Consider the following 24,334-nt stretch of genomic DNA (forward strand, 5'->3'; position numbering starts at 1 on the left):
GAGACACTGAGGCTGCATGTTCCCGGTTTGTACAGCTCAGTGTCTAACCACATTGTGAACTGACTTGTAAAATTCACCCAGTCATACACTACCCTGATTTGGACATGTATCACTGTCCCTTCATCGTTGCTGCATCCCCTACTTATCAGCAGGAGCTCCAACATCACACGGATTACAGCAGATCAAGGGGAGGGCCCACCATCACCTTCTCAGGGTTATCTAGTTATGTGGAATGAATATGGCCTTGGCAGTGCTGCTGACATCATGAACAAAGCATTTAAAGCTATAAAGGTGTGGAACAGGGTCGATATAAGCAAACTGATTCCACTCGTGAAAAGGTATGAAATAAGGGCCCACAGATACAATATTAAGTGAGATTTAGAGCAGGGGGGAGGAGAAATTTCTTTACACGGAGAGAGTTGTAAGACTGTGGAACACCCATCATGATATAAAAAGCAACATTCAGTACACAGAATTCACCAGTAAATTGTTTCAGATTGACAAACCAGTAGTGACAAAGCACAATGTGCTGCTGTGTACTCTAAATTGTTCAAATACACTGGACAAAGATTCATCAACAAAACAAAGACGGTCAACTGATTGATGGAAACTGTTCCATTGTGTATTTATGTATGTGTAATGTTTCTATTTGGAATAAAACATCAAGGCTTTCTTTCTTAAATTTCCTGTGGGATTTGCAAAGCATCTGCTTGAAGAGCAGTTACATCACTCAGCAGTCATATTTTCCCCTCTAGTACCAATCTCCCAGCTGGATTAGCTCTCTTCACACGAATAACAGGTGCTCCTTCCACCTTTCTCATCCTGACATTTGATTTTAAACAAATAAGTTCACGAGTCCCACATCACATCATGTGTACCAGAGCTCCTTACACACTGATCCTGAAACACAAAGCAGTGAACTGCTCGTTTAGGCTTCAGCCACTCTTCTTGAGCTGATATTACGCCAATAAACGTTGGTCTAGCCAGCGATGCCCACATCCCAGGAACGAATAAAAACAAACAATCTCTAGTTATCCCCTCTTTAATTTGGGCAATAAAGCAGAATCACAGAACTGTAGTGATTGCAACATAGAAGGAAGCTGTCTAGCTAATGTTACCTGTGCTGATGCTCACTCTTTCTCCATATCCTATTTTCTTTTTCAAATACTTACACAATTTCATTTCAATAGCCTCGGTCTCAATGGCATCTTGTGGTAAAGCATTCCATGTTACACATACGAGTTACAACATCAACAGGTCATTCGGCTCAACCAGTCTATGTTGATGCTTATCCTCCACACAAGCAAATTGGCCTAATCACATTTATTCACTCTGTTCCACAGGTCTTTTCTCTTTATCCACTTATCTAAATTAATAATCAATGTTGACATAGCCTATGCCACAACCACTAGGTGTGGAAGTGAATTCCACAGCCGTACGACTCTCCGCATAAAGACGTTTCTTCCCCCGGCTACTCTAAATCTCTCACATTTAATCTTGTATCTGTCGCTGCTTATTGTAGCCAACCTATAGCAACAGTCTTCTTACATTCACTTCACCTGTTTATAATTTTAAACACATTCCATGATGTTTACCAAGCACGAACATCCATTTTGAAGTACATGCTGCCTATTTCCAACGGTCTCTTTGCTCATCTTGACAAGTAGTAATTTCCTGCTTAATTAAGGGTACAGGCTTAGAAATTGGATGCCACTGTGCTCATTTTACAGGCACAAAACGGACTCATAAGGCGATGTTAGGGTAGGTGACCAAAGAGATAGGTTTTAAGGAGTTCTGAAAAGAAGAGGGAGGAATAGAGAGGCTGAGGCATTTAGGGAGGTAATTACAGAGCTTTAGGCCTTGGCAGATAGAGGCATAGCCACCAATGGTGGAGTGATTAAAATCGGAGATGCGCGAGAGGCCAGAGTTGAAGGGGCGCAAAGGTCTCAAAGGGTTATTGGACTGGATGAGGTTACAGTGATAGAGGCCATGGAAGGATTTGAAAACAAGGAAGAGAATTTTTTTTTTAAATCGAGGCAATGCTGGACTTATTATCCTTCTCCTTTGTAAAGACCCATGTGAATTGTTAAATACTACAGCGATTTTATGATTTTCTGCAAATTGATGACCCTTCTCTGCTCAAAAGCACAATTCCATCTGAAGCTTTGTGATTTTTTTTGTATTTCCTCTTATCCATCCTTAATCTCATCTTATTTTCTCATATTCTCCCTTAGCCATTTCATTATAATGCATACAATCCTCATAGGCCCGCTTCTTCATTTCCAATTGGAAATGAATCTGATCATATTGTAGTTATTCCTCCCAAGGTGCAATAACCCACTTTATAGAAAAAACCTTCAAACTCCCCCCTTCATTTCTTTTCCAACAACACTGACTTTAAAGTCCTTTATAAATTATGAAAATAGTCAACTTATCATCTTAGGATCAATCATAATTTTGAACACCATCAGTGAATTTCTCATTAACCATTTCTGCTCCAGTGTAAAAAGCCCAATTTTTCAAGCCTTTTGCCATAACAACAGAACTAGCTGGTACAAGGATAAAATTCACAAACTCAAGGGAAGACACGAGATTTGAAGAAATGCTTTTACCTCTGAAGAGCAATGAGTCTGTGAAATGCACGCCCAACTAAAGCAGTTAATGCTGGGCTGATTAACACCGTTAAATAATGAGCTGGGTGACCATATGGCCAATGAGTTAAAAGGATCAGGGCAACTCGAGATGACTGAGTGCCACATGGAACATGATTCTTGAGCTGCTGGATGCAATGTCATGCCAAGAAAAGCAACTAGTCAAAGATGATTAACGTAGGACTCGATATCACTGGGGCATGGAGAGAGTTTGCAGAGCCTTTTCCTAAGAGATGAAATACATAGGGCTGAAATCCATGACGGGTTAGATTGTAGAGGTCTATGGAAGGAATGGACCCCAATGGATCAAATGGCTCATTCTCATTCCATATTTTATGTTATCTAATACCTCCTGCTAACTAAAGCACCAAATCACTGGAGAGATGATGCAGTCCAGTGAAGCTCCAATGTCCTATGTTCATATATGATTCTCTTCATAAGTGTAATCTTGATTTGGGAAAGATTGGGCAGAAAAGTGGCAGATGGAATTTAACACTGAAAAGTGTGAGGTGATACACTTTGGAAGGAGTAATGTGACACGAAAGTATTCAATGAATGGCCTGACACTGGGAATTTCCGAGGAACAAAGGGACCTTGGCGTGTTTGTCCATAGATCTCTGAAGGCAGAAGGGCAGGTTATTAGGGTGGTGAAAAAAGCATATGGGATACTTGCCTTTATCAATCGAGGCATAGATTACAAAAGCAGGGAGGTCATGTTGGAGTTGTACAGAACTTTGGTAAGGCCACAGCTGGAGTACTGTGTGCAATTCTGGTCGCCACATTATAGGAAGGATGTGATTGCATTGGAGGGGGTGCAGAGGCAATTCACCAGGATGTTGCCTGGGATGGAACATTTAAGCTATGAAGAGAGGTTGGATAGGCTTGGGTTGTTTTCACTGGAGCAGAGAAGACTGAGGGGTGACCCGATCGAGGTGTACAAGATTATGAGGGGCATGGACAGGGTGGATAGGGAGCAGCTGTTCCCCTTAGTTGAAGGGTCAGTTACGAGGGGTCACAAGTTTAAGTTTAAGGTGCGGGGCGGGAGGTTTAAGGGGGATTTGAGGAAGAACTTTTTTACCCAGAGGGTGGTGACGGTCTGGAATGCCCTGCCTGGGAGGGTGATAGAGACAGGTTGCCTCATCCTTTAAAAAGTACCTGGATGAGCACTTGGCACGTCATAACATTCGAGGCCATGGGCCAAGTGTTGGCAAATGGGATTAAGTAGACAGGTCAGGTGTTTTAATGCATCGGTGCAGACTCGATGGGCTGAAGGGCCTCTTCTGTACTGTATTATTCTGTGATTCTGTGATTAGACAAGTGGAAGGCCAGGCACTTCCTCACGGACAGAAATGTCACACCAAGGGAGAGGGAATAGGGTTCTCACATAGGGTTCTTACACAGCTGCTTTCTTCTTTCTCAAGCTAGTAAATGGAATGCCAGGTTGGGGACCTACAGTCCCCTGACAGTCTTTCGCACCAGCCATTTTATTGAGCTGACACACTGTGATGGCAAAGGAATCAGTAACATTTCATTATAATCAAAGACTGTGTAGGTTTGGGGGAGGGGATGTGGCGAAATAGGAATCAATAAAATGGTGGTCTTGAAATAAATTTATAAATACTAGAATGTAAATACTTAATGGCTGTGTTTGAATATCCTTTGTCTTCTATTTGTGACTACACTTCAAAAGTACTTTATTGGCTGTAAAGGTCTATGGGACACCTGGAGATTGTTAAAGACACTATAAAAATACAAGTCTTTCTTTCTATTTTAACAAAGACAGTAATAATTTTAACAAAGTGTTTAATCCCTTTGTTAAAAACAGTAACTCCACATCAATGGGCAAACATTCATAGAAACCAGCGATGGGATGCTATTGTGAGTAGATAAGAAACAAACTGGGGCATTTTTCATTGAAAAAAAAGGTTAAGAGGACATCTGATAGAGTCATTCAACATGATAAAAGCTTCATAAAGTAAATTGGAAAAACCCAGTTCCACTAGTTGCCGAGTCTAAGTACATTATCCCGCAAATAGGGGAGAGGTCAGGAAGAATGCCTTTACACAGAGGGCTGTTAGGATCCCACACCCTACCAGAAACAGTGATGGAAGCAAAATCCATAAATGTTTTTAAAAAGGGAAGTTTATATATGAAAAAGAAAAAATATTGAAAGGGGAGAGTAAGTGGTTCTTTCAGACAACCAGACTTAATGACTGAATGGCTGTCTTCTGTACTGTAGAATCCTATGACTCAAATGTCTCAGTGTAATTTGGAAGTCACCGTTTTAATACTATTCTAACAAGCAGGACTTGCACATCCTTCGCACATCAGCAACAGAAGTATTTTTGAAGCCTTCCATTTCGAAATTTCTCATACCATGCAGCGCATAAATTGGAGCCCTTACTTTGACACTGCTGAGTTATCTACTTGTTGCAAGAATGCAACCAAACAACGTAATTATAGGAAAGGAACGGAAAGCGCAGGTACCAGAGTATGAAAATATGCCCCATGTAAATACAGTACAATCTCTCTACTGGGAAAAGGTTAGTGAAAATGAAAAAAAATAGATGCTGCACTCACTATGGTTCTTGCTGGCCAATAATTGCTGAGTAGAAAGTAGCTCTTCAACAGTTAGAGAATGATCTCATGTTGCAGATCCTGAGGTGTTTAAAATGATAAAGGGATTCAATATGGTAGACAGAGAAATATTTCCTCTGATAGGGGAATTCAGAACAGGGAGGGGGGGGGGGGATAAAGTCTTAAAATCTTTGAGCTACAACTTATAGAAGGGATATCAGAAGTATTTTTACCATACAAAGGGAAAGGGAATTCTGGAATTCTCCCCAAAGAAAGACTTGCATTTATATAGTGCCTTTCATGACCTCAGGATTTCCCAAAGTGCTTTACAGCCATTGAATTATCTTTTGAAGTGCAGTTGATGTGTTAATGTTGGAAACATGGCAGTCAATTTGTGCACAGCAAGTTCCCACAAACAGTGAATCGTTTTACACTCTGGTCCATTTTATTTTCCACTGACTGTTGTTCATCTGTAATATCTTCCAGGTCTGAAAGAGTTTGTGCATTCTCTCTGTTTTCTTTCATTGTTTCTCTCTCCACCGATACTGTCTGACCGCAGACCGTTGACAGCACTTTCTGTTTTTGTTAATGAGACTGAGCTGCACGACAACAAAAGAGCTTTCAATATTGTTCTCTGCCCTTACAGAAAAGGGTTCATTGTGTAGCCATTTAAATACACATCATCTCATTTAAATCTGAGTCACTGCATAGCTAAAGGCTCAGAAACAGGTTGAACTGGTAGCTACAAAGGCAAAATAAAGACATTGTTCCTTTTTTGGCTTGCGTCCAACCTATCAAAGTCAAATTTCCAAAAGATGCTGGTTGAGACCCCTTACTTTGTAGTGTCTGACTGACTAGGAACAAGTGGCTCTGTTTAACTTGGGAATTTAGTACATTCACAGACAGTAAGCGAGTCTCCTGTCCGGCTGGTTTTGTTATATTTTTGGAGCTAGTAACATCAAAGATGTTTTTTTTTTAATATTCATTCATGGGATGTGGGCGACGCTGGCCAGACCAGCATTTATTGCCCATCCCTAATTGCCCTTGAGAAGGTGGTGGTGAGCTGCCTTCTTGAACCGCTGCAGTCCATTTGGGGTAGGTACACCCACAGTGCTGTTAGGAAGGGAGTTCCAGGATTTTGACCCAGGGACAGTGAAGGAACGGCGATATAGCTCCTAGTCAGGATGGTGTGTGACTTGGATGGGAACTTGCAGGTGGTGGTGTTCCCATGTATTTGCTGCCCTTGTCCTTCTAGTTGGTAGAGGTCGCGGGTTTGGAAGGTGCTGTCTAAGGAGTCTTGGTGCATTGCTGCAGTGCATCTTGTAGATGGTACACACTGCTGCCACTGTGCGTCGGTGGTGGAGGGAGTGAATGTTTGTAGATGGGGTGCCAATCAAGCGGGCTGCTTTGTCCTGGATGGTGTCGAGCTTCTTGAGTGTTGTTGGAGCTGCACCCATCCAGGCAAGTGCAGAGTATTCCATCACACTCCTGACTTGTCCCATGTAGATGGTGGACAGGCTTTGGAGAGTCAGGAGGCGAGTTACTCGCCTCAGGATTCCTAGCCTCTGTCCTGCTCTTGTAGCCACGGTATTTATATGGCTACTCCAGTTCAGTTTCTGATCAATGGTATCCCTAGGATGTTGATAGTGGGGGATTCAGCGATGCTAATGCCGTTGAATGTCAAGGGGAGATGGTTAGATTCTCTCCAGTTGGAGATGGTCATTGCCTGGCACTTGTGTGGCGCGAATGTTACTTGCCACTTATCAGCCCAAGCCTGGATATTGTCCAAGTCTTGCTGCATTTCTACACGGACTGCTTCAGTATCTGAGGAGTCGCGAATGGTGCTGAACATTGTGCAATCATCAGCGAACATCCCCACTTCTGACCTTATGATTGAAGGAAGGTCATTGATGAAACAGCTGAAGATGGTTGGGTCTAGGACACTACCCTGAGGAACTCCTGCAGTGATGTCCTGAAGCTCAGATGATTGACCTCCAACAACCACAACCATCTTCCTTTGCGCAAGGTATGACTCCAACCAGCGGAGGGTTTTCCCCGATTCCCACTGACCTCAGTTTTGCTAGGGCTCCTTGATGCCATACTCGGTCAAATGCTGCCTTGATGTCAAGGGCAGTCACACTCACCTCACCTCTGGAGTTCAGCTCTTTTGTCCATGTTTGAACCAAGGCTGTAATGAGGTCAGGAGCCGAGTGGCCCTGGCAAAACCCAAACTGAGCGTCACTGAGCAGGTTATTGCTCAGCAAGTGCCGCTTGATGGCACTGTTGATGACACCTTCCATCACTTTACTGATGATTGAGAGTAGGCTGATGGGGCGGTAATTGGCCGGGTTGGACTTGTCCTGCTTTTTATGTACAGGACATACCTGGGCGATTTTCCACATTACAGGGTAGATGCCAGTGTTGGAGCTATACTGGAACAGCTTGGCTAGGGACGCAGCAAGTTCTGGAGCACAGATCTTCAGTACTATTGCCGGAATATTGTCAGGGCCCATAGCTTTTGCGGTATCCAGTGCCTTCAGTCAAAGGCAGATCCCCTTGATATGCATTCTCTACTGGTCTTTTTACTCATGAATGAAGGCTTCCTAACATGGTTGCCAACTTTTGCTGGGTGCATTCCTGGAAATCCCATCACATGACCTCCTGTCTTGAACCAGCCTGTCCCCACACAAACACAAAAGCAAAATACTGCAGAGGCTGGAAATCAGAGATAAAAACAAAAAATTCTGCAAATACACTCAGCAGGTCAGACAGCAACTATAGAGAGAGAAAAACAGAGTTAATGTTTCATGTCAATCACCTTTCAATAGGGGCCACTGGTCTATCTGAGGCACACTGCCTTTATTAACCAATTGGAAGGGGAAACAGACACTGTTACCCAACTGGATTAATCTTGACTGATAGTGAAATATGCTTTTTCTCCCATCTCCAATATTTATAACTAACAAACAAAATGTGTTCCAAGAAAATGTAAAGAAAAAACAAAATCTCATTTAATGCTCTGATGATTTTTTTCTGCTCGGTTGCGAACAGCAGTGTCCTGGAGATTAATCTTCAATTCCTGGAGACTCTGGGACAAACCTAGAGGCTTGGCAACCGACTTCTTAAGGGAAAAGAAAACAGCACTCAACCCCATCAAGAATGGGGTTGTAACAGAGCTTTTGTTGATGACCTTAATAACCAGCTGAGATGAGGAGAGGCGTCTTTTGACCAATCCTACTAACTAGTAAAGAAAAGCATTTTATATACACAACACCTTTCGTGACCTCAGGACATCCCCAAAGTGCTTTGCAATCTAATGAAATACTTTTGTAGTGTAGCCAATGTTACAATGTAGCTAAGATGGCAGCCAGTTTGTGCAAGGCAGGATCTCTCGAACAGCTTTGTGATAATGACCAGATAATATGTTTTAAGGATATTGGCTGAAGGATAAATATTGAACAAGACACTGGGGAGAATTCACCTGCTCATCCTCAAATCGCGGAATATTTCACGTCCACCTGAGAGGGCAGATGGAGCCTCGGTTTAATGTTTCATCTGAAAGATGGCACCTCCGACAGTGCAGAACTCCCTCAGTATCTTGGAGATATAAAGGGGAGGGAAAGGCTGCCAACAATCTCAGAGTCAAGGTTCTGCTGGCCAATTCTTCTAAACAGAGGGTGTGTGAAGGGGAAAGGATGAATGCCAGAAACAGCAGTAGCAACTCATGCTTATAGCAACTTTAACATATAAAAATGCCCAGAGGCCCTTCAGAGCTGTAATCAGAAAAATATTCTGACTAGCCATTAGTTCTGACAAAATAATAACAGAAAGTGCTCGAAATACTCAGCAGGTCAGGCAACATCTGTGAAGAGAGAAGCAGAGTTAACATTTCAGGTCTGTGACCTTTCATCAGGTCAGAAGCTGAGTGGCCCTGGTGGAACCCAAACTGCGCATCAGTGAGCAGGTTATTGATGAGCAAGTGCCGCTTGATAGCACTGCCGACGACCCCTTCCATCACTTTACTGATGATTGAGAGTAGACTGATGGGGTGGTAATTGACTGGGTTGGATTTGTCTGGCTTTTTGTGTACAGGACATACTTGGGCGATTTTCCACATTGCCAGGTAGATGCCAGTGTTGTCGCTGTACTGAGCTTGGCTCGGGGTGTGGCTAGTTCTGCAGCACAAGTCTTCAATAATATTGCTGGAATGTAGTCAGGGCCCATAGCCTTTGCAGTATCCAGTGCCTTCAGTCGTTTCTTGATATCACGTGGAGTGAATCGAATTGTAATGGCATTTGTAATGCCAGGGACTTCAGGAGGAGGCTGAGATGGATCATCCACTTGGCACTTCTGGAGCAAATGCTTCAGCTTTGTCTTTTGCACTGATGTGCTGGGCTCCCCCATCATTGAGGATGGGGATATTTGTGGAGCATCCTCCACCTGTTAGTTGTTTAATTGTCCAACACCATTCACGACTGGATGTGGTTGGACTGCAGAGCACTGCAAGATCTTAGAAAGTGATGTGTTTTTTTTAAGCATTGTTTGTTAACAGTTAACTGGCACACTGGATTGGGGGCTATTAGAATGGGAGAAGGGAAAAGCCTGGACTGTCACTGGCACCACTGTATGCTCATATCATGCTCCACTTGAGTCAAAGCTTCAAAGTGTCTGAAATGTGCTGAGCGTAAAACCGTCAGCAGCCAACAGAAACTTCCAATATATTAGTGCCAAAGACAACATCAGAGACCGAGCAATATAGTCTGAGGGCAATGACTCAGGATCTAATACCTAAACACCCATACAGTCAATGAGCTCATGCTGAAACAATCCTATCACAAGAAGCAGCATCTTTTCCCCCATTTCCAATCGTAATTCATTTCTTGTCACATTAAATTTTTTCCACTTGACCCCTTCTAGCAGCTCAAACTCACCAACCACCGCCCCCCCCATTTAATTTTAGTTTGCTTGAATTAGTCATAATCACTGAACTAATCTTAGGAATCAGCCTGATATCTTTCTGCCCTGAACTCTGGAATTCCCTCCCTAATTATAGCCAGAGAATCACCTGTAATGGCTTCTCTTCCTGCTCTCACTCTGTTACCTCTGGTGTCCCAAAGATCTTTCCTTGGCCACCACCATTTCTCAGCTACATGCTGCCCTTCAGCAACATCATTCGAAAACAGTGTCCGTTATCTCACGTATACTGACGACACCCAGCTCTAACCCAGTATCACCGCTCTTAACTCCTCCACTGCCTCTAAAAGATTAGACTGTTTGTCTGGCATCCAGTACTGAATGAGCAAATATCTTGTCATCAGCGACTGCTACAAACTGTTCCCTTGTGAACCTAGGTGTCATTATTTGACTCCAAGATGAGCTTCCAACCTCATATCCCCATCATCACTAAGAGATTATCTAATTCCACCTCTGTAACATTGCCCGACTCCACCCCTACCTCAGCTCATCTGCAGCAGAGGTCTTCATTCATGCCTTTGTTACCTCTAGACTTGACTATTCCAAATGCACTCTTGGCCAGCCTTCCACATTCTACCCACTGTAAACTTGGTCATCCAAAATTCTGCTGCCCATGTCCTTACTCGTATCAAGCTCTGTTCACCCATCCAATCTAAATTGGTTCCCATTTAAACAACATCTCAATTTTAAAATTCTCATCCTCACTTTCAAATCCCTCCATGGCTTCGTCCCTCACTATCTCTTGTTATCTCCTCCAGTCCCAAACACTCCAAGATATCTGCTCTAATTTTGATCTCTTAAGCATGCCCAATTTTAATTTCTCCCCCATTGAGAGACCGTGCCTTCAGCTGCCTTGAACCTAAGCTCTAGGCCAGTCTCCCACATTCTATCCTCTAAACCCCACTAACCCTCTCTACCTCTCTTTCTTCCTTTAACATGCTCCCTAAAACTTAACTCTTTAATCAAGAGTTTTTTGGTCAAATCTTATGTGGCTCAGTATCAAATTTTGCTTTATAATGCTCCGGTAAAGCAGCTCGAGATGTTTTATTACATTACAGGCACTGTATAAATACAAGCTGTTGTTATGAGGGGTTACATTCTGTAAAGCTGGAAGTGGAGTCCCACAAAATTGTAAATTCTTAATTGTACACAGTCGTTGCACTTAACAGAATTCAATGCATGTGAGGTACTTGTTGACATTTCTGAGTGATGTGATAAGATGCTATATAAAGGCAGTCATTCAATGCTTCTGTAGTTTAGGTCACGGGAGAACAATGGCTGTATGCCAGCTCTCTGAGTTTTCCCTACTAGGCTCCCTTTACTCCCAACAGCATCGGAGGTCCACCAAACGTGAGTTGCTGACTTTGGAGTTAGGGCAACAGAGCTTCAGTATAAAAAAGGAAAAAAGGAAAGAAAAGAATAATTTGCATTTATATTTCATGACCTCAGGATATCCCAAAGCAGTTTAAGGCCAAGGTCCCACGAACAGCAATGTGATAATGACTAGTTAAGCTGTTTTGAGCAATATTGGTTGAGGAATCTTTCCATCCACCCAAGGGGACAGATAAGGCTTGGTTTCAACGTCTCAAAAGATGGCACTTCTAACAGTGCAGTGCTCCCTCAGTACTGTACTGCAGTGCCTGCCTAGATTTTGTGTCCAAATCTCTGGAGTGGAACCAGTGAGCCACGAGTAACACAGCATAAAAACACGCAACATTTTTTTCTCTGGTTAGTTGCCCATGTGATTCTGGGAGGGGTGGAGGAATGGGAGGGTGTGTGGTGGGGGTGGGGGGGGGGGGGGTGAAATGGTGAAGAATGGGTCAGATGGTGCACAAGGCTTGACGGACCATCTACTCTTCCCCGTACATTTGATAATGCACGTGGCTGTCATTCTCCCACGATCTGAATGGTGGGAGTGCCAGCTATGTAAGGCATCTCTTCTTTCCCCTATTCATTTACAAGGTCTGATACCACAATCCAGCATTCCTGGCTATGAGTGGAGCTCACAGCAATGGCAGCTTCGGAAATGGCCGTTCAGAGCCTCTCTCCTCTCCCTTTAACACACTCCTTAAAACCTACCTCTTTGACTAAGCTTCTCATCACCTTTCCTAATACTTATGTGGTTTGGTGCTGAATTTTTCCTTTAATAGGGTTCCTGTGAAGTGCCTTGGGATTTATTTACTGCATTAAAGGCACTATATAAATACAAGTTGTTGTTGCTGCTGTAAGAAGTGAACTCTTCCTGTCAAGAGTTTGTTCTTGAATATTTAATATAACTAAATCATTTGCAGGTAGTCATATAGATTCAAATATGTTGAATCCGAGAGCAGTCACTCACTGCATACCCCTTTAAGCAATGTGCTACAGTTGCTGCATTAAAATTATAATAAAAAAAAGAAATTCCCATTATAAAAGGGCAAGTATGTCCCAAGCGCAAGAAAAGCTGCTCAAGCCATTTCGCAAATTCAGCTTCTTCTTGCTAATAACTGTTTATTGAATAACTTCTCGACACTGTGGAAATCTATAACTGTCTCCCCCAAAAGGCTTTTGAGGCTGGAGTGGGGTTAATTGGAAGTTTCAAAACTGAGATTCATAGATTTTTGTTAGGCAAGGATATTAAGTGTTGTGTGATTGCCTTCAAGAGTAATGTACCTTTAAGATCTCAGTATGCTAATGAGCTAAGTGCCAGGATGTAGTCATGTGACTACATGCCAGTCTCACTCTGCTACTATAACACCAAGAGCTGTTAATAGCTAGCTCTGTACTGTATATACTTGTTAGCTGTTTAATAAACCTGTTTGAGATCTTCAACTACCTGAACTCCACGCATCTCATTCATGTTGCATCATACAACATAAACAAGCTTCTCATTGCATTAAGGGTTACAGAGCCAAGGCGGGTGGATGAAGTTAAGATGCAGATCAGACGTGATCGGATTGAATGGTGGTTCGAGGGGCTGAATGGCCTACTCCTGTTCCTACCTTCCTATCAGAAGTTAGCCAGCTGAAAACCCCACAAGCCACAGAACAAATGCAACGTCCGTAGGATTACTGCATACAAGAGCGCCACACCTCAGCGAACAGAATGTTTAATGCTCTCGAGTCCAGTAATGAAAACAAGCCCTTTTTTCAATTGCGGCTGCACTTTCAGTTCTTGGGCAACAGAATCGGTTTTTAAAAAATAAATCGTAGAAGAAATAAATCGTACCTTAGGTTTCCTTTTGTTACATTTAGGTTTTGACTGGAAAATTAACATCCTGGGAAGCCAACAAAAGCTCTTACACTTCTGAATTCACCCTTTGTGAAGTATAATGAGCTTGGGGAGTTTTCTACAGGAGGGCTTCCTCACAACCTGCTGCTAACCTTATCACTGTACAAGTAGCCAGCTGCAATGCAGGAAAATATATGAACATACACACACACACAGGAGCTGGGAGGGGTTAAAGGACATTCTGCAGCACACATGTCAAAACTGTCAGCGGTGCAGTCTCTGCTCGACTGGCTATTTGCACTGGCAGTACTGTTCCTCTACCAACTATGTAAACAGGCTCAATGGGGAGCCCGCACTCCCACCTACATTCAGATGGATTATACTCAGTCTTCTAACAGCCCTTTTATGTATAACATGGATAATCAAATACGCTCTCGAGTTTGCTTTTCTCTTAAAGTGAGACTGCATTCATGAAAAGAGAAATGCAAATACTTGGCATATGTAATTGTTGGTGCTGAGAGCGAGAGCGAGTGCGAGAGCGAGAGAGAGAATGGTTTACAATTTCTGTTTGAAAGAAAGAACCTGCATTTATATAGCGTCTTAACATGTCCTCCAGATTTCCCACATTGCTTCATGTTCAATGAATTTCTTGTGAGCTATAGTCATTGTTTGTGAGCAAATGCAGCAGCCAATTTGCACACAGCAAGATCCCATTGACATCAAATGAAATGAACGAGAAGGTCTGTTGCAGAGCTCGACACCAAAACCTATATAGCCTGTCTTTTCACTGCTGACTGTATACATCAGGCACTTTCTGGATTTACAAAGGTGACTGATCATTCAGGCTGCATGTTGAATAAGAGGGGCATGTTGGCCAAGGCACTGGGGTTACTCTACGTCTCTTCAAATAGAACCACTGGATCTTTCAAATGCATCCAAGCAGGCAGAATCAAGCTTTAGCTCAACATCCAAAAGATAGAGACTGTGATAATATCATGCACCAGTAATGCACTGATTATAATCACATTGAAAGATTACATTGTGCCATAAGTTTGCAAACTGAAAAAGCTTTGACAAAGTGTTCTGTCACAAGCCCTCACATTCTCCTTCTGAAGCCATGTAAGCACCATCGCTGATCAGTCATTTTTCACCCCACCTTCCCAACCCCAGTCGCAAGGAAAGGTTAAGGAAATTGGGTTAAAAAAGCAAAACAAATGCTGGAAATACTCAGCTTCTGTGCAGCGAGAAAGAGTTAATGTTTCCAATTCTGATGAAAGGTCACAGACCTGAAACGTTAACTCTGCTTCTCTCTCCACAGATACTGCCAGACCTGCTGAGTATTTCCAGCAATTTCTGTTTTTATTTCAGATTTCTGCTTTTGTATTAAGGAAGTTGAACTTGTATTCCTGTTGGGAAGAGAAGACTTTGAGGAGGACTATTGGAAGCTTTCAAGATTTTAAAAGAATCTCGCCTAAGTTAATACTGACAACTTGTTAATTGTAACAAAGGGGTTCAAATAGCAGAGAACACAAGCTAACAATTAGGCAGTTAGGAGTAAGAAGGTAAGGCATGTGAACTATTTCATTTAAAGGACTGTGGAATAGGCTACCAGGGAACCAATGATGCTGATAATATAAATGAATTCAAAAGGACAAATACATATGTTTCTAAAGAGAGATGAGATTGAGGGATAACGTGAAAAAAGGGATGAGCTTTGCTTAACCTTTCCTAGTTCCTAAATGTTTGTACATTTTTATTTTAAGATTCTCTCAATCAGTGGAAGAATATTATGAAGGAAGTTGGTTTGCAGTTCGTTCCTTCTAATCTTCATCTTAGATTGACAATATCATGTCCGAAATCTCAGAGATCAATTCCGGAGGAGATGCTGGGACTGCTCCCTCAAGGTACCACTTGTATCAATCTAAAAATACCAGGAGCAGCTTTACCAATAATTTCTCTTCCTTCTTCATTGCATTGTCCCCTCTGAATTTCCCCAATGTTCTGTCGTGACCCCATGCTGTTCCTCATCTACATGCTGCACTTCGGTGACAATCTGCAGACATGGCATTAGCATCCCCAAGCATGGCAACGATATCTAGCTCTACCTGTCCTATTGGACTGCTTGTCCGACATCCCAAGTCTTGGTTGAATCTTAACTTCTAAAACTCACGTTAGGAAGACCAAAGCATATTCTACTTCTTTGTCATGAATTCTGTTTTCATCTCCAGCCATTGCCTCAAGTTGAACCCGTGTAATCCTGAGCTGAGCTTCAGCCCAATTTCTTCTGGATCACAAAGGCCACATACATAAATTTCTGCAAAGTTGCTTGCCTCTTACCCAACTCAGCTCCTAGAATCATAGAATGTTTAAGGCATTTGGCCCGTCATGTCAGCGCCAGCTCTCTGCAAGAGCAACTCAGCTAGTTCCACTCCCCTGAAAATTTCTTCCCTTCAGATGCTTTCCCTTTTGAAAGCCAGATTGAATCTGCCTTCACCACACCCTCAGGCAGTGCATTCCAGATCCTAACCACTCGCTGTATAAAAACATTTTCCCCATGTCGCCTTTGGTTCTTTTGCCATTCACCTTAAATCAGTGTCCTCTGGTTCTCAACCCTTCTGCCAATGGGAACAGTTTCTCCCTATCTACTCTGTCTAGGCCCCTCATGATTTTGAACACCTCTATCAAATCTCCTCTCAGAGAACAACCCCAGCATCTCCAATCTATCCATGTAACTGAAGCCCCTCATCCCTGGTACCATCATAATCTTATGTGAACCCTCTCTATTGCCTTCACATCCTTCAAGTGTGGTGCCCAGAATTGGAAACAATACTCCAGTTGAGGCTGAACCAATGTTTTTTTTAAAAAAAGGTTCATCATAACTTCCTTGTTTTTGTACTCTATACCGCTAGTTATAAAGCCCAGAATCCCATCTGCCTTTTTAAACCTCTTTCTCAACCTGCCCTACCAGCTCCAATGATTTGTGCACACATACCCCCAAGTCTCTATTCCCACATCCACTTTAGAATGGTATCCTTTATTTTCTAAAAGCAAGATACTGCAGATGCTGGAAATCTGAAATAAAAACAAGAAATGCTGGAAATACTCAGCAGGTCTGGCAGCATCTGTGGAGAGAGAAGTAGAGTTAACGTTTCAGGTCAGTGACCCTGTGCTTCTCTCTCCACAGATGCTGCCAGACCTGCTGAGCATTTCCAGCATTTCTTGTCCTTATTTTATATTGCCTTTCCTCATTCTCCCTACCAAAATGTATCACTTCTCTGCATTACATTTCATCAGCCATGTCTACCCATTTCACCAGCCTGTATGTTCTTTTGAAGTCCATCACTATTCTCCTCACAGTTCACAATACTTCCAAGTTTTGCATCAACCTGCCCTGTACATCCACGTCTAGGTCATTAATACAAATCAAGAAAAGCAGTGGGCCGAGTACCAACCCCTGGGGAACCCCACTATATACCTTCCTCCAGTCTGAGAAACAACTGTTCACCACTACTCTCTGTTTCCTGTTACTCAACCAATTTCATATCCATATCACTGTCCCTTTTATTCCATGAGCTTTGACTTTGCTGAAAGCCCATTATGTGGCACTTTGATAGTCCATGAACGCCCCATCAACCACATTACCCTCATCAGCCCCCTTGTTACTTCATCAAAAAACTCAATCAAATTAATTAAACACAATTTGCCTTTAACAAATCACACTGGTTTCCCTTAATTAATCAACACTTGTCCAAGTGACTGTTCATTTTGTTCTGGATTATCATTTATTTATTTATTTATTTAGAGATACAGCACTGAAACAGGCCCTTCGGCCCACCGAGTCTGTGCCGACCATCAACCACCCATTTATACTAATCCTACACTAATCCCATATTTCTACCACATCCCCACCTGTCCCGATATTCCCCTACCACCTACCTACACTAGGGGAAATTTATAATGGCCAATTTACCTATCAACGTGCAAGTCTTTGGCTGTGGGAGGAAACCGGTGCACCCGGAGGAAACCGGAGCACCCGACGAAAACCCACGCGGTCACAGGGAGAACTTGCAAACTCCACACAGGCAGTACCCAGAATTGAACCCGGGTCCCTGGAGCTGTGAGGCTGTGGCACTAACCACTGCGCCACTCCACTGCTTTCCCACCACTGAGGTCAAACAAACTGGCCTGTAGTTGTTGGGTTTATCCTTACACCCTTGTTCAAAAACATTTGCAATTATCCACTCCTCTGGCACCACCCCTGCGTCTAAGTAGGATGGCAAGATTATGGCCAGTGCCTCCACAATTTCCACCCTTACTTTCCTCAACATCCCATCTGGTTTTGTACTTATCAACTTTAAGTACAACCATCCTTTCTAAAAGCTCCTCTATCAATTTGTAGCCCACCCAGTGTTTGAACTACCTCCTCTTTTCACTATGACTTTGGCAGCATCTTCCTCCTTGGTTGAGATGCAGTCATGCCCTCTGCACCATGCATACATGCTCTTTTTGGTCCTTAATCAGCCATACCCCTATTCTTACTACGCTTTTACCTTTCTTTTATTCTTTCATGGGATATGGGAATTGCTGTCAAGGTGATTGAAGGCTGCTTAATTGTCAAGTGCAGAGGGCAGTTAAGAGGCAACCACATTTCTGTGGGTCTGGAGCCACATGTAGGCCCGACCAGATAAGGACAGTCGATTTCCTCCCCTAAAAGGACATTAGTGAACCAGATGGGTTTTTACAACAATTGATGATAGCTTCACGGCACCATTACAGAGCCTAGCTTTCAATTCCATATTTTTATTAATTGCATTTATTAATTAAACTTAAATCTTCCCAACCATGGTGGGATTTGAACCCGTATCCCCAGAGCATTAACCTAGGTCTCTGGATTACTAGTCCAGTGGCATTGCCTATAGAAAACTTTTGGAAACCTCCCCCCGTCCCCCCACCCCACTTGTTAGCTGCCAGTCCCTTCTCATACTCTCCCTTTGCCATTCATTTCCTTTTTCACTGCCCCTCTGAACTTACTATAGTCAGCCTGCTTGGCATTTGTATTGACAACCTGTCATATGCAACCTTTTTCTGCTTCATCTTACTATCTCTTTCAACATCCAGAGAGCTCTGGCTTTGGTTGTGCTGCCTTTCCCCCTGATGGGAATGTACCTCAGCTGAACCTGAACCATCTCTTTAAAGGCTGACTTAAAACCCTCATTTGGGTCTTTCTCACCTCTAGACTGAACTGCTCCAATTCTCTCAGCCTAAACTCTCCATAAACCCCAATTTGAACACAATTCTGCCACAAGTATCCTGTTTAATATCAAGTCTTGCTCTCTCATTACTCTGTGCTCATCAGTTACCTTTTCTCCCCCCCCACAAAAGTCAAATTTAAAACTCCTCATCCTTAAGTTGCTCCATTACCTTATCCCACCCTATCTCTACAATGTAATCCTGCCCTATATCTTCTGTCCATCCTCTGATTGACCTCTTGTGCATCACCCATTCCTTCAGCCCACCAGTGGCAGCAAAGCCTTCAGGCACCTATGTCCCACTCTCTAGAAATCCCTCCCCAAGTACCTTTGCCTCTCTCCTCTCCTTTCAAAATTTCTTCAAAAGCTATTACTTTGACTAAGTTTTTGGTGAGCCTCCTGATCTCTCCTTCCTTAGTTTAGTATCTTGTTTTCCATGCACCTGTGAAAACTCCGGAGGGTCGTCTTTAGGCTAAATACACTACATAAACACATGTGGGTAGATTTATCTTTGTGCAATAATGTAAAACAGGTGACAGTGAATAGGCAGCCTGTTTCGTATCTCCCCTAATTTTTATTTCCATTAACATTCATGGCGTAAAAAGGGCTTCCAATAACCTATTAGCCATTTTACACAAAGTTGAACTCTACCCCATTCTGTTTGAGTCAATGGAAGGGGGTGTGGAGGGGCATTTAGCAATAGTCTCCATGTTCTGTGCATTAGACTCCTTCATGTGGGCAGCCAGAAATGAAGACTGCTTACACGCCTTGTAACTGAGCACTCTTAAAACAAAAAGTCCTTCCTTTTAAAACATTTTACTATTTTAGGGCAACTTTATGGTGGCATATCTCAGTGTGACACCAGTGAAACATTCAGTCAGCATCTAGAGTGTCCAATCATGCATCCTGTGTAAATATCGCAGTAACCTAAGTATATATTAACCAGCTGATTTTGCAAACTGCTATGATGATGGATCTAGCTGTGGCAAAATACCAAGGATGAGCACTGCAGTGATACTTTTATAGTTTAAAAGAAAGCCTTAGTTAGACAAAAATTTAGGCATACAACTTATTTCAGTAAAGATTTCAAAATGATTTATGAGGGCACAGCAGCAAAGCTGAATCATATATCCCATATGCAGCACTGTACATCATCAGGGCCTTGAAAATGCATTAAACAATAAGAGAATTTTTCCACACTGGCAGTTTACTTACTAACTGTAACTGGTCTCCCTTGGTATAGCACTCTGCAACACAAGCCCAGAGTATGGAGTACAGCTCTAGAGGGACAGGACAAAAAATAATATGTGTCTGCACCCATGCTCCATGTCCCAGAATTGCCCTTGCTAATGGTTAGCCCCCAACACCACTTGCACCACCCCAGCACCCACCCAACCACCAGTCAAATCTTTATTATTTACTTCTTGTGGGCATTTTCTTTAAATTGGTTGTGTTGGCAGTAATTGCCATCTGCAGTTACATGTCAACCTAGACATTGAGTGCCTGCAGGCGGACGAGGGAACCAGAGCCTGTCCTCTACTAAATTCCATATATGCCGGCCTGTCTCCAGAACTCAGGGCATTGCGAGCAGAAGCAAGAACCCAGAATGATTTTTTTTTTTTAAACCGTTCCAAAATCTTGGTGCTCTGAAACCAATTGTAATTCATTAGATCCATTGATAGATTTTTGTTAACCAAAGGTATTAAGGGTTATGGGGCAAAGGCAGGTAACATGGAGTTAGGTCACAGATCAGCCATGATCTCACTGAATGCTACAACAGGCTCAAGGGGCAAATGGCTAGTCCTGTTCCTATGTTCACTGCTCACTACTCTTGCTGAGATCATTTATCTCAGCACAAAGCTAAGATTGGGACTAGAACCTTCCTCATCTAAATATCTCAGTATAATACTGGGCAGAGCATTATGCCTGACAAAATAAATAATTCTGAAAATCAGGATACTGTTGGTGAAGTCAGGACAAGGACAATAAAACTGGAGTTGCAATGGAAAAGTGGCATCAATTGCAATGTTTATATAATAAAACCTTTCCTTTAATAGTCCAAATGCTGTTTACATTATGTAGAAGGAACAGCAATGCTCTGTTTACATTACAATATTCCAGCCACTGTCATTATCCAGAACAATGAGGGGTTACCTTGAGATAAGGACTGCCGTGAAAGAAGGGATGGAGATCTTCCAGCCAGCACTAGTTTATCTTTACATTATCTCTAGAATCATAGAATGGCTACAGTATGGGAAGCCATTTGGCCCATCAGGTCTGTACCTGCTTTCTGCAAAAACTACTAAGCTAGTGCCACTCCCTTGTCTTTTACCATAGCCCTGTAAATTTTTTATATTCAGATAGTCACCCAATTCTCTTTTAAAAGTCATGATTGAATCTGCCTCCACCACACTCTAAGGCAGTGCATTCCAGATCCTAACCACTCATTGCGTGAAAAAGTTTTTCCTCATGTCACCATTGTTTCTTTTGCCAATCACCTTAAATCGGTGTCCTCGGGTTCTCAACCCTTCTGCCAACAGGAATAGTTTCTCCCTATTTACTCTGACCAGATCCTCATGATTTTGAGAACCTCTATCTAATTTCCTCTCAATCTTCACCTCTATGGAGAACAGCCCCAGCTTCTCCAATCTATCCATGTAACTGAAGTTCCTCATCCCTGGAACCATTCTTATAAATTTTTCTGCACTGTCTCTAATGCCTTCTCATCCTTCCTAAAGTGTAGTGCCCAGAGCCTTGGCAAGAGGAGACAATAAAAAAAACTTGGTTACCAGAGGGCAGGACCTCAAAAGCAGTAATCTCAGGATTACTCCCAGTGCCATGTGCTAGTGAGCATAGGAATAGGAGGATTGAGTGATTGAACACGTGGCTGGAGAATTGGTGTAGGAGGGAGGGTGTCAGATGTCTGAGGCATTGGGGCCAGTTCTGGAGCAGGTGGGACCTGTACAAGATGGACAGATTGCACTTTAGCAGGACCCGGGACAAACATCCTCACAGAGAGATTTGCTAGTGCTGTTGGTGAGGGTTTAAACTAGATTGGCAGGGGGACGGGAACCTGAGAGGGTGCTCAGATTAGAGGGAAGCAAAACTGGTAACAGGAAGTAGAAAAGCAGTAAGCGAAATTAGAGGACAGACAAAGCAAAGGCAAGCATCAAATCGTATCAGAATGCAGAATAATGTTAAAAAGTTAAGAGGACTCTTATCTGAATGCACGCAGCATTTGCAACAAGGTAGATGATTTGAAGGCATAAATAGAGGTAAATGGGTATGATTTAACTACAATTACAGAGACATGGTTACTGGGTGACAAAAATTGTGAACTGCATATTCAAGGATATTCATCATTTTGGAAGGATAGGCGAAAAGGAGGTGGGTAGCATTCTTAAAAAAGACAACATTAGTGAGAGAGGATCTTAGATCAAAAGATCAAGATATAGAATCAGTCTGGGTAGAGTCAAGCAGCAGCAAGGGGCAGAAAATGTTGGTGGCAGTTGTTTATAGGCAACCAAACAGTAGCGGTAATGTTGAGCACGATATAAATCAGGAAAATGAGAGGTGCAGGTAACATGGGCAATACAGTAATAATGGGCAACTTCAATTTACATATAGACTGGGTAAACCTAATAAGCACCAATACTGTGCAGGATGAATTCCTGAAGTGTGTACAAGATGGGTTTCTAGAGAAGAAACTAGGGATTGAAGAATCCCTTTCCAGTCTGCAGGAACCTTTCCAGAATCTATAGAATTTTGAAACATAACCACCAATGCATCCATTATTTCTATAGCCACCTCCTTCAACACTCTGGGATGTAGCTTGTCTGGTCCAAGGAATTTGTCAGCCTTCAATCCAGTTAATTTTTCAAGTACTACCTCTTTATTAATACTAATTTCTTTCAGTTCCCCATTTTCACAACTCCCTTTGTTCCCGAGTATTACAGGCTGCTTTTCTGTATCTTCCTCCATGTGTAGGAACTGAAAACCCTTATTGCTGCATTTCTGTTGTAAGATCTGTCTGAAGCCTCTGTAGCAGCATTTCATGGAAAACCTACCCAAACTGATCTGCAACATCGCGTGGAAAGAACTGCTCTAGGAAGTTCCCGGTGACTGTCGTCTATATAGGTAGAAAGAGGGATGAGGTCTTGCATCAAGAATTCAGGGAGTTAGGCAGCAGACTAAAAAGCAGGACCTCTCAGGTTGTAATCTCTGGATTACTCCCAATGCCACGTGCTAGCGAGTATAGAAATAGGAGAATAGCACAGATGAATGCGTGGCTTAAGAGTTGGTGCAGGAGGGAGGGTTTTAGATTCCTGGACCACTGGGACCGTTTCTGGGGAAGGTGGGACCTGTCCAAGCGGGACGGTTTGCATCTGAACCAGAGAGGGACCAACATCCTTGCTAGCAGGTTTTCTAGTGCTGTTGGGAAGAGTTTAAACTAATTTGGCAGGGGGAGGGGATGCAGACTCCTAGCAGAATAGGGACACAGCTAAAACAGGAAAGCGAACAAGTCAGAGGGAATACAGCGGAAGTAAGTTTCAAGGGAGTAAGACCAGGATGGAAGGCCTCTACTTTAATGCCAGGAGTATTGCAGGTAAAACGGATGAGTTAAGGGCAAGGATTGACACGTGGAATTGTGATATAGTAGCCATCACGGAGACATGGTTGAGGGAGGGGCAGGATTGGCAGCTCAATATCCCGGGATATAGGATCTTCAGGCGAGACAGAGGAGGGGGTAAAAGAGGAGGGGGCATTGCAATATTAGTTAAGGAGTCAGATAGGAGAGATGATATCTTGGAGGGGGCATCAAATGAAGCTTTATGGGTAGAGTTTAGGAATAAAAAAAGGACAGCCACATTGCTAGGTGTTTATTATAGACCCCCAGATAGTCAGCGGGAAATTGAGGAGCAAATATGTGCGCAATTTGCAGAGGTGTGTAAAAATAATAGGGTAATAATAGTAATAATATTAGGTGATTTCAACTTACCCAACATTAATTGGGATAGTCATCATGTTAAGGGTTTAGATGGAGTGGAGTTCTTAAAATGCATACAGGAGAACTATTTAGCTCAATATGTAGAGGATCCAACAAGGGAGGGTGCAGTGCTGGACCTAATTCTGGGGAATGAAGCCAGACAGGTAGTTGATGTGTTGGTGGGGGACCATTTTGGTGATAGCGACCACAACATGGTACAATTTAAGCTCGTTATGGAGAAAGAAATAGACAAGTTGCAAAAAAAAGGTTTTGGATTGGGGGAGAGCAAATCTTCGTAAAATAAGGCAGGATCTGGCCAAGGTAGACTGGAAAGAGTTACTTGTCAGGAAATCTACATAAGAGCAGTGGGGGGCATTCAAAAAGGAAATGGGGAGGGTACAGGCCCAACATGTTCCCTCTAGGGTAATAGGTAGGAGCAACAAGCCCAGAGAACCATGGATGACCAGAAACATTCAGGGTATGATGAGAAGGAAAAGAGAGGCTTTTAGCAAATACAAGGAGAGCAAATCAATGGAAGCATTAGTGGAATACAGAACGTGTAGGATGGAGCTTAAGAAAGAAATTAGGAGAGCAAAGAGGGGATATGAGAAAGCTCTGACGGGAAAATCCCAAGATAGTCTATAAGTATATCAATGGGAAGAGGATAACCAGGGAAAGAGTAGGAC

At 42.8% G+C, this 24,334-nt stretch overlaps 1 protein-coding gene across 6 annotated transcripts in view; it reads right to left on the bottom strand.

The window, feature by feature from the left end:
• LOC137368771 (leucine zipper putative tumor suppressor 3-like) overlaps nt 1–24,334 on the bottom strand; it is a 182,061-nt gene that overhangs the window by 35,018 nt on the left and 122,709 nt on the right. The window contains exon 1 of one of the 6 annotated variants that reach the window (XM_068029006.1): nt 13,410–13,491. The exons of the other annotated variants lie outside the window; for them this stretch is intronic. The gene's annotated coding sequence lies outside the window, so the exon portion shown is untranslated. Of the gene's footprint in view, nt 1–13,409; nt 13,492–24,334 lie in introns of those variants that run through there. 6 annotated transcript variants of the gene reach the window in all.

Source organism: Heterodontus francisci, chromosome 1, assembly GCF_036365525.1.
Source record: "Heterodontus francisci isolate sHetFra1 chromosome 1, sHetFra1.hap1, whole genome shotgun sequence".
Classification (NCBI taxonomy): domain Eukaryota; kingdom Metazoa; phylum Chordata; class Chondrichthyes; order Heterodontiformes; family Heterodontidae; genus Heterodontus; species Heterodontus francisci.